This window comes from Pleurodeles waltl, chromosome 7, assembly GCF_031143425.1.
Source record: "Pleurodeles waltl isolate 20211129_DDA chromosome 7, aPleWal1.hap1.20221129, whole genome shotgun sequence".
NCBI lineage: Eukaryota > Metazoa > Chordata > Amphibia > Caudata > Salamandridae > Pleurodeles > Pleurodeles waltl.
Genome location: NC_090446.1, coordinates 770,380,196 through 770,390,681, shown reverse-complemented (window position 1 = coordinate 770,390,681; position 10,486 = coordinate 770,380,196).

Genomic DNA, 10,486 nt, shown 5'->3' with positions numbered 1-10,486 from the left:
CAGTTTGGGCAAAAAAAGAATGTGCTTAGCTTTGTGTACTGCCATGTATGTGACTCAGCTATTTTGAATGGGAAATGTGGACATAGTTTCTTGTCTTTTCTTTTGCATCCATGCAGGTCAAAGCCCATCAGAAGAAAGGGTTTTAGAGAGCCATTGACAAGAAGTTGCGGAAACCTGGGGGTCCACAGCCGGCGGAGCACCCACTGCAGAAAGCGGTGGAATGACCTGAGATGCTGGGCCCGGAAGATCGCAGAGGCCCAGCTGGTGTTGAGACTTTTTGACTATGCAATTGTGACAATGCGCCCACCACTGTATCCCAGTATATCCTGTTATGTGAACCAGTCTAGACACATTGAGAAAATGCAGCTTATTGAGGTTCTTTCCCTGGTGAGTATGTAAATGGTTTTAGTAGAGAGACAATGATCTGTGTATAATGTGCACTTGGCATCACTGTCAGTATGTGTCTCTGACCCCCGACACGTCTCACACAGCCCTGTTGACAGCATCACACAGGTCATATTTATCATGTGCAGGCTTATTGCATAAATGATAGTCCCACAGTGCAGACAGTGTGATGAATCCTGGAAACCCATGACATTTGACTCAGAAAGCGGTGGGATGACCTGAGATGCTGGGCCCGGAAAATCGCAGAGGCCCATCTGGGGCTGTCCTCCCAAAGTGGGCGGGATGCCCATTGGACCATGACCCCACTAATGGCCCACATTCTGGTGGTGGTCTACCCGGAGCTGGATGGTCGTTTGAGAGACGCACAACAGACACAAGGGGCTGAGTAGGCAGCAAGTTCCTGCCTGTCCCGTAGTCAGGTAATTGAATGGGGTCTGACTGCTCCCCCTGACAATTTGGGATGAGCCATGTGTCACACAGTAGATGGGAGATTGTTTGTGTTGGCATGTCATGTGTATCAAATTGGTGTACCTTTCCTTCTGAACCTGGGATCTGGTACAAACCTGCGGGGAATCCTCAAACGACTTTCTCTGCATGGATCACAAATAGTTGTGTACAGTGACCTTTCATGTACTTTTTGTTGTAGTGTGTGTCATTTCTGACCACAGATCACTTCCCGAAAGTCACAGACAAAAGGTAAGTAGGTTATGGATCACTGTCCTCTGCCATGTGTCTGGGCATATATGTATGTAGACATCTGCCACCCAGAAGCAAGTTATTTTCAGTATATGAGGTGTGCTGGTGCCTCACTGCAGTCTGTGATGTGTTTGTACCCAGCATAGATGTGACATGGCTTGCATGGTTATTGGTTTGCAGTGTAGCAAACTACTTTCCCATTGAGTAGAATTATGCCCTATGATGGTAGCCAACATTCCTTGTGCCTACATGTCAGCATGTGTCCTTTTTTTCTTTAGGAAACCTCCTTATTCTGCATTTTCATGCATGTCCTACCCATGTTGATGCGATGATGTCTGTATTCCCTCACTTTTCTGTGCATGGAAAACAGTCATTGGAATAGTAAATTTACAATGCTGGCCCATTTCATGTTGTGACACGAGTGTGTCAGCATTGTTTATTGTCTGACACACACTTTCATGCATCATAGTATGTAATTTGGCATGTGGGACTGCAGTAGCAATGAGGGACATAACATTTAGGCCCATATTGCACTGCACATGTTGAATGATTGAGAATTGTTCCCTGACTGTTTTCATGCATCACAGAGTGACTTTCAGTGATGTTGACATCACATGTTTGGGTTTAGGCACTCATCCACAGACAGATACCAGGGTTGGCATGGCTAAGATGTTGATAATGATGTTGCTCCTCATTGGACAACAGGTTGGGATCCTTCTATTCCTTGAAAATTCTGTGTCCCTCCAACATTCCAGGTACAGATGTGAACCACAGACACACTCAGATAATGTCATTGTAATGCGTGTCAGAGTGGTGACTATCCTGGGGCTTACAGATTCATTGTTGTGTGTATTCTGGAGACATCTCTCCCTGACATATTGGACCTGATGTCAATGTTGTTCCTTTCAGTAACACACGTGAGGCCTATCTGAGTGACACTGATACTACCTTCTTGACTCTGTTGGGACAGGTGTTACTTTTTGAGCTGTACATTGTTGAAATGTGCCCATTGTGACATGGGTATTCCAATGCCAACTACTCCAGGATATTTCACTTTTGTATCTGAGATAGCTGGATTTCATTGGCATCATTTCAGATTGTTGATACATCATGTATGTGCAAAATAGATGTGTGCATAGACTTGCGTGTTATGGAAAGTTACATTACAAATGGATAGGATTGTTGGCTACAAGTAAACTGAATTCTGCTGCATATGGCAAAGCTGTGAGGATGGAGAGGTCCCCCAGTTGTTGTATGGTCACTGTGGTTGTAAGACTTTAGCCACGCAATTGTAGTTTTTCTGGTATCCCGATAAACCTGTGGGTAACGTTTGTAAATCCAGATGGCATGCATGCATAAATATGGTATGCCACATGAATGTGCCTCTGGTGAAATTTGTTGATGCACCCTACTTGACATTATGGTATTGTTTGTCAATCAGAGTTGTGATTGAAGTGTTCTCATTTATATGGTATGTCTCCATTTCTCATTCTTTTTGCAGCACAGGCAGGTGAAGGAGATGGGGCACAGCCCAGTGGGGAAGCCTCTGGCCACAGGACCTCGGGTCAAGATTGCACAGACACAGAGGGACCCAGTGGCCTTCAGGGTGAGGGGAGGGCCACAGGGAGATGGGATCTACATCCTCATCATCGGATTTCTCCTTTAGTGGCAACTTGGCAACTCCCTAATGGTGGCAGACCCATCAGGGACCCTCCCACCGCCCCAGTACAGTCCTTGTCTGCCAGCCCCCGTTCTATCATCGCCCTCTCCGTTGCTTCCCACCCAGTTGGCCATGCCATTGTGAATGCAACCCGGAATCGGCAAGTCAGTTACATCAGACTAATGCATTCCTAGAAGGCATTCATGGTGCATTGTCTGGCCTACAGAGATCTTTTCAGGCTCTGTCCTCCATACTGATGGCAGCCAGTCACCCCCCATCTTCCGTCTCCTCCCCTCTCTCTTCTCAATCCAAGTCCCCCTTCCCCTACCTACACAAAGCACACAAACAGATCTTCATGCATCCACCTCAACAGACAAACGAAGCACACACAAACACAAGCACCACAAGACACAACGGCACGAACAAAAACAACATCCACCCACAAACACAGCAACATTCACAACTGCCCCAGACACCACACCAGCACCAGCCCAGCATCACACACACCACATCAAGCAAACCTACAGACACCACCTCAGCAGTCACAGACACAGTCACCACACCCATCCTACCGGCAGACACCACCCCAGCAGACCCTCAGACATCCACCACAAGCACCACACCCGCAGACACCACAACTACCAACACACTTACATCCACCACATCCACCATACTTGCAGTCACCACCCCAACAGACACCCACCGACCCACCACAGCATACCCCAGTACCTCCCCCAACCCAACACACCTAAAGGAACTCACTCACCCATTCAACAGACCCCACCATCAAGCATACCCCGATAAGTATGTACCCAAGACATCCACACCTACACAGCCTACAACCACTCCTGATGACCTCCACTGTGTTTCCAAAAAACTGTTCCTCTGTGACCTTTGCTTTAACCAAGTTCTCCCCCCCCACCAGACCACACCCACAAGGCCCACACCCAGCTCCCAGTCCATCGCTTCCACCTCCAAGGCCTCCCCCCGCCCTGCAAGAAGCCATTCCTCTTCCCCTTCCCCAAAGAAGCCCACTCCTCCCAAGAAGAAAAACACCCCTCCCCAGCCAAATCCCCCCTCCTAAATCCTAGTATATACACTAGAATGCAGAAACAGCTGTGAAAAACGTTAGACAACAGTGCAAATAGTGAAAATCATAATAGTTAGAAATGGCCCTAGGGGGAACACAAACCATATACTAAAATAGTGGAATGCGAAAGTCGGTTTCCCACCTAGTCAAGTGTAGTGTGTAGAGGGGCGCTGGGAATATTAGAAAACACCAAAGGTAAGTAATAGAACCCACCCCAGAGCCCAGGAAAGCAGGAGTAAATCGCAGTAAATTTCCTAGAACATGAAAGAACATGTGATAGAAGATTTTGCAAGGATCAGAAGAGACTGCGAGACACCAACAATGGATTCCTGGACCTGAAGACCTGTGGAAGAAGGGGACAAGGTCCAAGAAGCACTGAAGAGACCAGGGAGAACAGGTTGGTGCAGATGATGTCCCACGCCAGATGAATGATTGAATTCTAGTTTGCGTGGCTGGATTCTGCCAACAAGCCTTGGCACATTCCAGTAGATGGAAACAGAGGGGGCTCTCAGCACCTCAGAGAGCCCTCAGAAGACCAGGCAGCATGCACAGGAGTCCCACAGCACAAAGACAAACAAGGGTCAAAGGAGGCCCACTCAGCACTTCACAAAGGGATCCCATGCTGCTGGAGAACCACGCAGGATGCTGTGCCTTGCAGGAAGGAGTGCTGGGGGGCCGGAGGTGCACGGTGCATGAAGAACTTCGTGGAAGGATGCCCACAAGCCTTGGCAACTGCAAAACACGTGGTGCACAGGAGTACTGTTTTGTGTGGGGGGGAGGCAAGCTATTATCTCCACCAAAGTTGGACAGCTGGATTTCAGGACCGTAGGGACCACTTCAGTCCACCACCTGTGTTGCTGGATCCACGCACTTCTTCAGGAGAGGGGACCCAAGCCACAGGTCGTCACTGCGGAGGGGTGCCTGCTGAAGCAGGGAAGTGACTCCTTCGCTTCAAGGGAGATTCCTTTGCTTCTTCTGGTGCAGGCTGAAGACTGACTGTCCTCTGAGGATGCACGACCGGGAAACAGTTGCAGTTATTGACAGGAGCTGAAGATACAATGTTGCAGAAGTCGTCTTTCCTTCTTTGTAGCAGTTGTAGAGTTCCTGGAGGGTCCAGATGCAGTTTCTTCAGTAAGAAGGTGAAGTAAAGGATGCAGAGGATTCCTGCTGGAGTCTTACAGTCCGAATATGAGGAAACACCCAGAGGAGATACCCTAAATAGCCCTGAAAGGGGGATTGGTTAGCTAACAGGTAAGGCACCTATCAGGGAGGGCTCTGATGCCACCTGCTGGCACTGGCCACTCAGATGCTCCCAGAGTGCCCTGCCAACTTGGAATCAAAGATGGCAAAACCCAGGGACACTCTGGAGGAGCTCTGAGCACCACCCCTTAGGGGGTGGTGATGGACAGGGGAGTGGTCACTCCCCTTTCCTTTGTCCAGCCTCGCACCAGAGGAGGGATTGGGGGTCCCTGAACCAGTGTAGACTGGATTATGCAAGGAGGGCACCATCCGTGCCCTTTCAAAGCTTATCCAGAGGCTCTGGGAGGCTACCCCCCTCATGCCTGTAACACCTATTTCCAAGGGGAGAGGGTGTAACATCCCTCTCCCATTGGAAATCCTTTGTTCTGCCTTCCTGAGCTTGAGCTGCTCAAGCAACAAAAGGGCAGAAACCTGTCTGCGAGGTGGCAGCAGCTGGGGCTGCCTGGAAAACCTCAAAAGGCTGTAATGGCAGTACTGGGGGTCCTCTTAGGAGCCCCCAGAATGCATGGAATCATACAACCAATGCTTTCAAAAGCCTTGGGGTATGATTCCAATATGTTTGATACCAAACATGGCCATATTAGGAGTTACCATTGTGAAGCTGTACATAGGTAGGGACCTATGTATAGTGCACGCGTAAAATGACGTCCCCGCTCTCACGAAGTCTGGGAAAATGGTCCTGGACAACTTGGGGGCACCTCTGCTAGTGCAGGGGTGCCCTCACACACAGGTACTCTGCACCCAGCCTTCAGGTTTGGAAGGCCTGGTATATGGGTGGCTTATAAGTGACCTGGTGCAGTGTAGATGGCTATGAAAGGGTGCATGCACCGTTTCACCTAGGCTGCAATGGCAGTCCTGGAGAAGCCTTTGCATGGGCTTCCTATGGGTGGCAAAAGAAATGCTGCAGCCCATAGGGATCCCCTGGAATCCCGATGCCCTGGGTACCTAGGTAACATATACTAGGGACTTATAAGGGGGCACCAGTATGCAAATCATGAGTGGACTACTGTGTTAACAGTATCCACCAACCAGATTTAGGGGCAGAGAGCATAACTATTAGGGTCCTGGTTAGCAGGATCCCAGTAGACACAGTCAAACCCACCGACAAACAGGCCAAAAATGGGTGTAACTACGCTAGAAAGTGGCTACTTTCATAAATTCACATGCTTGAATCATCCCCGTCGTTGAAGTGGGAGTCCCTCGGTACATAAAATAGCAATAATTAACAAATACATTTTTTTTCCTATAGGCTATAATGGAAACACCAGCCACTCATATAGCCTATCCAAGTCATTTTGTGAAAAGGACCGAAACCTGCCTGCTGGCCAATCAGGCACCAGCAACCTCTAAAACACTCTCAAGAGAAGCTCCTTCCCTCAGATATTCTACCTCACGTCGTGTGACGGTAGTCTCCCTGAGCTCTTCTCAGTTTTTCTACTTCTTCAGAATTATTTTCTCTCAAGAGAACTCTAAAAATGCGGATACTTCTAGGAAAGGCCTTTTCCGCCCTTGCAAGACCTGTGGAAAGAAAAGGCTCCATGTGGATGATCCATATAAAGACTGCTTGTATTGCCTCTACCCAGAACACCAGTTGAAGGACTGCAACATATGCCGTACTTTCTCCACAAAAACCCTCAGAGACCGTGAGGGTAGACTTCTGACATAGTTACAGGCAAAATCCTGTACTTCAGGTGAGGAGAGTGGGTCAGAAAGGCCACACAAAAGGTCCAAATCTGAGGACCTGGACCAGGCAGAAAGATCTAGAAAGAGGCAGAAATTACATCATGGAAAATGCTTACAGGCTTCAATCTCTTCTGAGCCATCCTCTCCTCGTCAAAAGAAGGAGCCTTCTACCTCTAGAAAGGTAACCATTAAAATTAAGTCGACGACGACTCCACCATCGGCGACCGTGACGACGAAGACGGTGTTTACATCTACCGTCTCCACCACCTCGTCGACGAGACCATCATCGGCGACGACTACCTTGGCGTCGACGGTAAAGGCTCCTATTTCCTCTATTAAACCTCCGTCGACGAGGATTCCAGAAAAGAGTGCGTCGCTGACAACATCGACGCCTTCATCCTTGATAACATCGTCAACAAAAGCGCCGTCGACTGCAACACCACCAACGACAGCGTCGCCGGCTGTCTCACCGTTGACGAGGACACCATCGACGAGGCCGTCATCGACGAAACCACCGTCGACGAAACCATCTCGTCGTCGATACCACTGTCGTCGACACCATTGTCGACGAGACCGTCGTAGATGGAAGGATCATCCCTGATAACACTACCGTCGACAGCACCATCATCATTGATACCATCTACGATGCCATTGGTGCCTGTGAGACAGATAGAGGCTATTCCTACCTCTTCCAGGTCTCCTGATCTTCGGGCCATGGTCAAGATCATATCTCTGCCCAGATCTGAGATTTATCCTACAGACACATCACCAAGCAAGGTGTCAACTTTACTACCCAGTCATTTACTGGATTGGGAGGAATCGGATGAGGGTCCATTTGGAGATGCACACGGTCCATCCCAGTTACACGTTAAATACCAGGAAGAGGACGACGATGATGAGTATGATCAAAACCAAACATTTCTGATGGATACAACTACCTGTGGATTCCTCACCTAATGAATACTCCCATGGCGCCAGCATTCGACGGAAATCTTCTTCCTAGTCTCTGCACGTCGACGAGGACGTCACTCGAGCCCACGCGACGCCGTCTGACGTCATACAGGCAATAAGAGGTCCTCGCCGACGTGCCGACGTCAGTTCCCTTTTTTCCGTGCATTCGAAACGGTTATCTTCGAGGGAGCTACTGTTACTTTAGTGGTTACAGTGTGTTTTCTGCTGCGTAGTTCTTCTCTGCGGTAACAATGTCTCAGAGAAAGTCGGGTTTCAAGCCCTGTCGAGAGTGTGGGGGCAAGATGTCCGTTACAGATCCTCACTCCGACTGTCTCTGGTGTTTGAGCTCCGACCACGACTTTGTGACTTGCGATTCATGTCAGCACATGAATCCGAAGGCCCTCAAGGAACGTGAGGCTAAACTATTCCTGGCGAAGTCGAAGAGAAAGGAAAAACATCACAAAAAGTCTTCCTCGCCAAGGTCTCATTGGCGTCATCGAGACTCCCGGCGCCGTAGAGATTCACGGCGTCACTCGGGCAAGGAGACTCGTTCGAGGTCGCCTTCGGCTCGGCGTCGGAGGACTTGGGAGGTCAGTCCCACGGTCACGCCGCATCCATTGACGCCGTTGCCCTCTCCGGCGTCACCGACTTCGCCTGGACAAGCGTCTGTGGTTGAGGTGATGCAGCCTCTTGTGATGTCTCCGACGTCGCGGACGTCGAGGCCAGCGTCGGGGTCGCCTTCGATCCAGGCACCTCAGTATCCGGCTTTTCCAGCCCCTGGAGCCGATAGTACCGCATTTCTGAATGCGATGTATACCATCTTTCAGCAGATGGCTCCAGGAGGTGCTCCGGCTAGTCCTTCGGGGCCTTTGGCCTTTTCATTGAGTGATCCTGCGCCTCTTCGGCCGGCACCCTTTATGCCCTTTCTCCCTTTTGGGAATGTGGGCTCGGCGCAGGGGTCGGCGCCGGTGGCCGCTCCGTTGGCTTCAGAGGGATTGGCTCCGGAGGTTTCCATCTCGTCGACGTCGGGATTTCGTCCTGTGACTCCGGTGGGTCCATCGGCTCCAAGATCTCTTTGTCCTGCTCCTTCATCGGCACCGAAGCTGCCTGTGGCGCCGGATGCGGCGTCGGATGCTTCTGGAGATCTGCGCCGATCTTCGACTTCGGCAGGGGCCATGTCGACTCCGCGTATTGAGCAGAGACTACATTCAAGGAGGCGTGCTCTCCGTCTTTTGGAAGAGCAGGAGTACCAGCGAGTCCTGGAGGAAGGAGAGGTTGAGGACTCTGGTGATGGACTGCATGGTCTGGATACGGGACGGTGGGCTGGATACTTCCCCTGAGTGGGACCTTTCATCTCCAGGGGAGTATACGGAGGAGGCTGCTACCTTTCACGCAGTGGTGAGGAAGGCGGCTAACTTTCTGGACCTGCCTTTGCCGGTGGCAGAGGCGAAGCAGAATTTATTGACGGAGGTGCTGCATCCGGCCTCTGCTGCAGCGGAGCCTCTCTTGCCGTTTAATGAGGCTTTGCTTGATCCGGTGTTGGAGGTGTGGAAGAAGCCTGTATCTTCCTCAGCAGTTCATAGGGCTGTGGCCAGGAGATATTGGGCTGCACCATCTGACCCTGGTTTTCTTTCAAGACACCCTACGCCGGAGAGCTTGGTGGTGCAAGCCTCCTGTTAATCAAAATCAGCGCCTGGATTTTTCCCGACGGTACCACGAGACAGGGACTCCAAAAAACTGGATGCGCAATCCAAGAAAATATTTTCTTCTTGCAGTTTGGCGTTGAAGGCCACAAACGCAACTTGCATTCTGGGGAGATATATCCATGCTCTTATGGATGATATTTCATCTTCTTTTACGGAGCTTCCCCAGGGACTCTTGGATGTTGTCTCAGACGCCCAGGCTGCCGCAACCCAGATTATCCAGTCTGGGCTGGACACGACCGACTCAGTGGCTAGGGCGATGGGCACGGCTGTGGTGGCAAGGAGACAGGCCTGGCTCCGTAATTCAGGGTTTTCTGCGGATGTACAGTCGACCCTATCAGACCTCCCGTTTGATGGGGACAAACTGTTTGGAGCAAAGGCAGATTCGGCCTTGGAGCGATTTAAAGAGAGCAGGGCCACAGCCAAATCGTTAGGGCTGCAAGCTCCTTCTTCCTCTGCCTCTTCCAGGTTTTTCAGGAGGTTTCGTGGATTTGGGCGTGGCGCTTCCTCCTCTTCCTTTCGGGGGAGGTTCCAGCAACCCGCCTCTTCTCACCCCTATAGATCATTTAGAGGGAGAGGTAGGGCCCGCACCAGAGGAGCCTCTCAACAGCACTCTGCCTCTCCCTCGTCCTCTGGAGGGGTGCAGCAGGGAAAGCAGCCTTAGGCTTCCACCATTTCCCACTCACTCCTCTCCTGTAGGGGGAAGATTAAGACATTTTCTCCACAAGTGGGAGACTATTACAACGGACACTTGGGTTATCAGTATTGTGGAAAAAGGCTACACCCTTCCCTTTCGTGAGTTTCCGCCCCCCCTCCCGCCCCGCCCATATTATTGTTCAGAAGAACACCTCCTGTTGCTAGAACAGGAGGTTCAAGTCCTCCTTTCAAAGGGCGCGGTGGAGTTGGTTCCAGAGCAGGAAAGGGGTCGAGGTTGTTACTCAAGGTACTTCCTGATTCCCAAGAAAGATGGTCGGTTGAGACTGATCCTGGATCTGAGGATCTTGAATTGGTTCCTCAATCAGGAAAAGTTCAAGATGC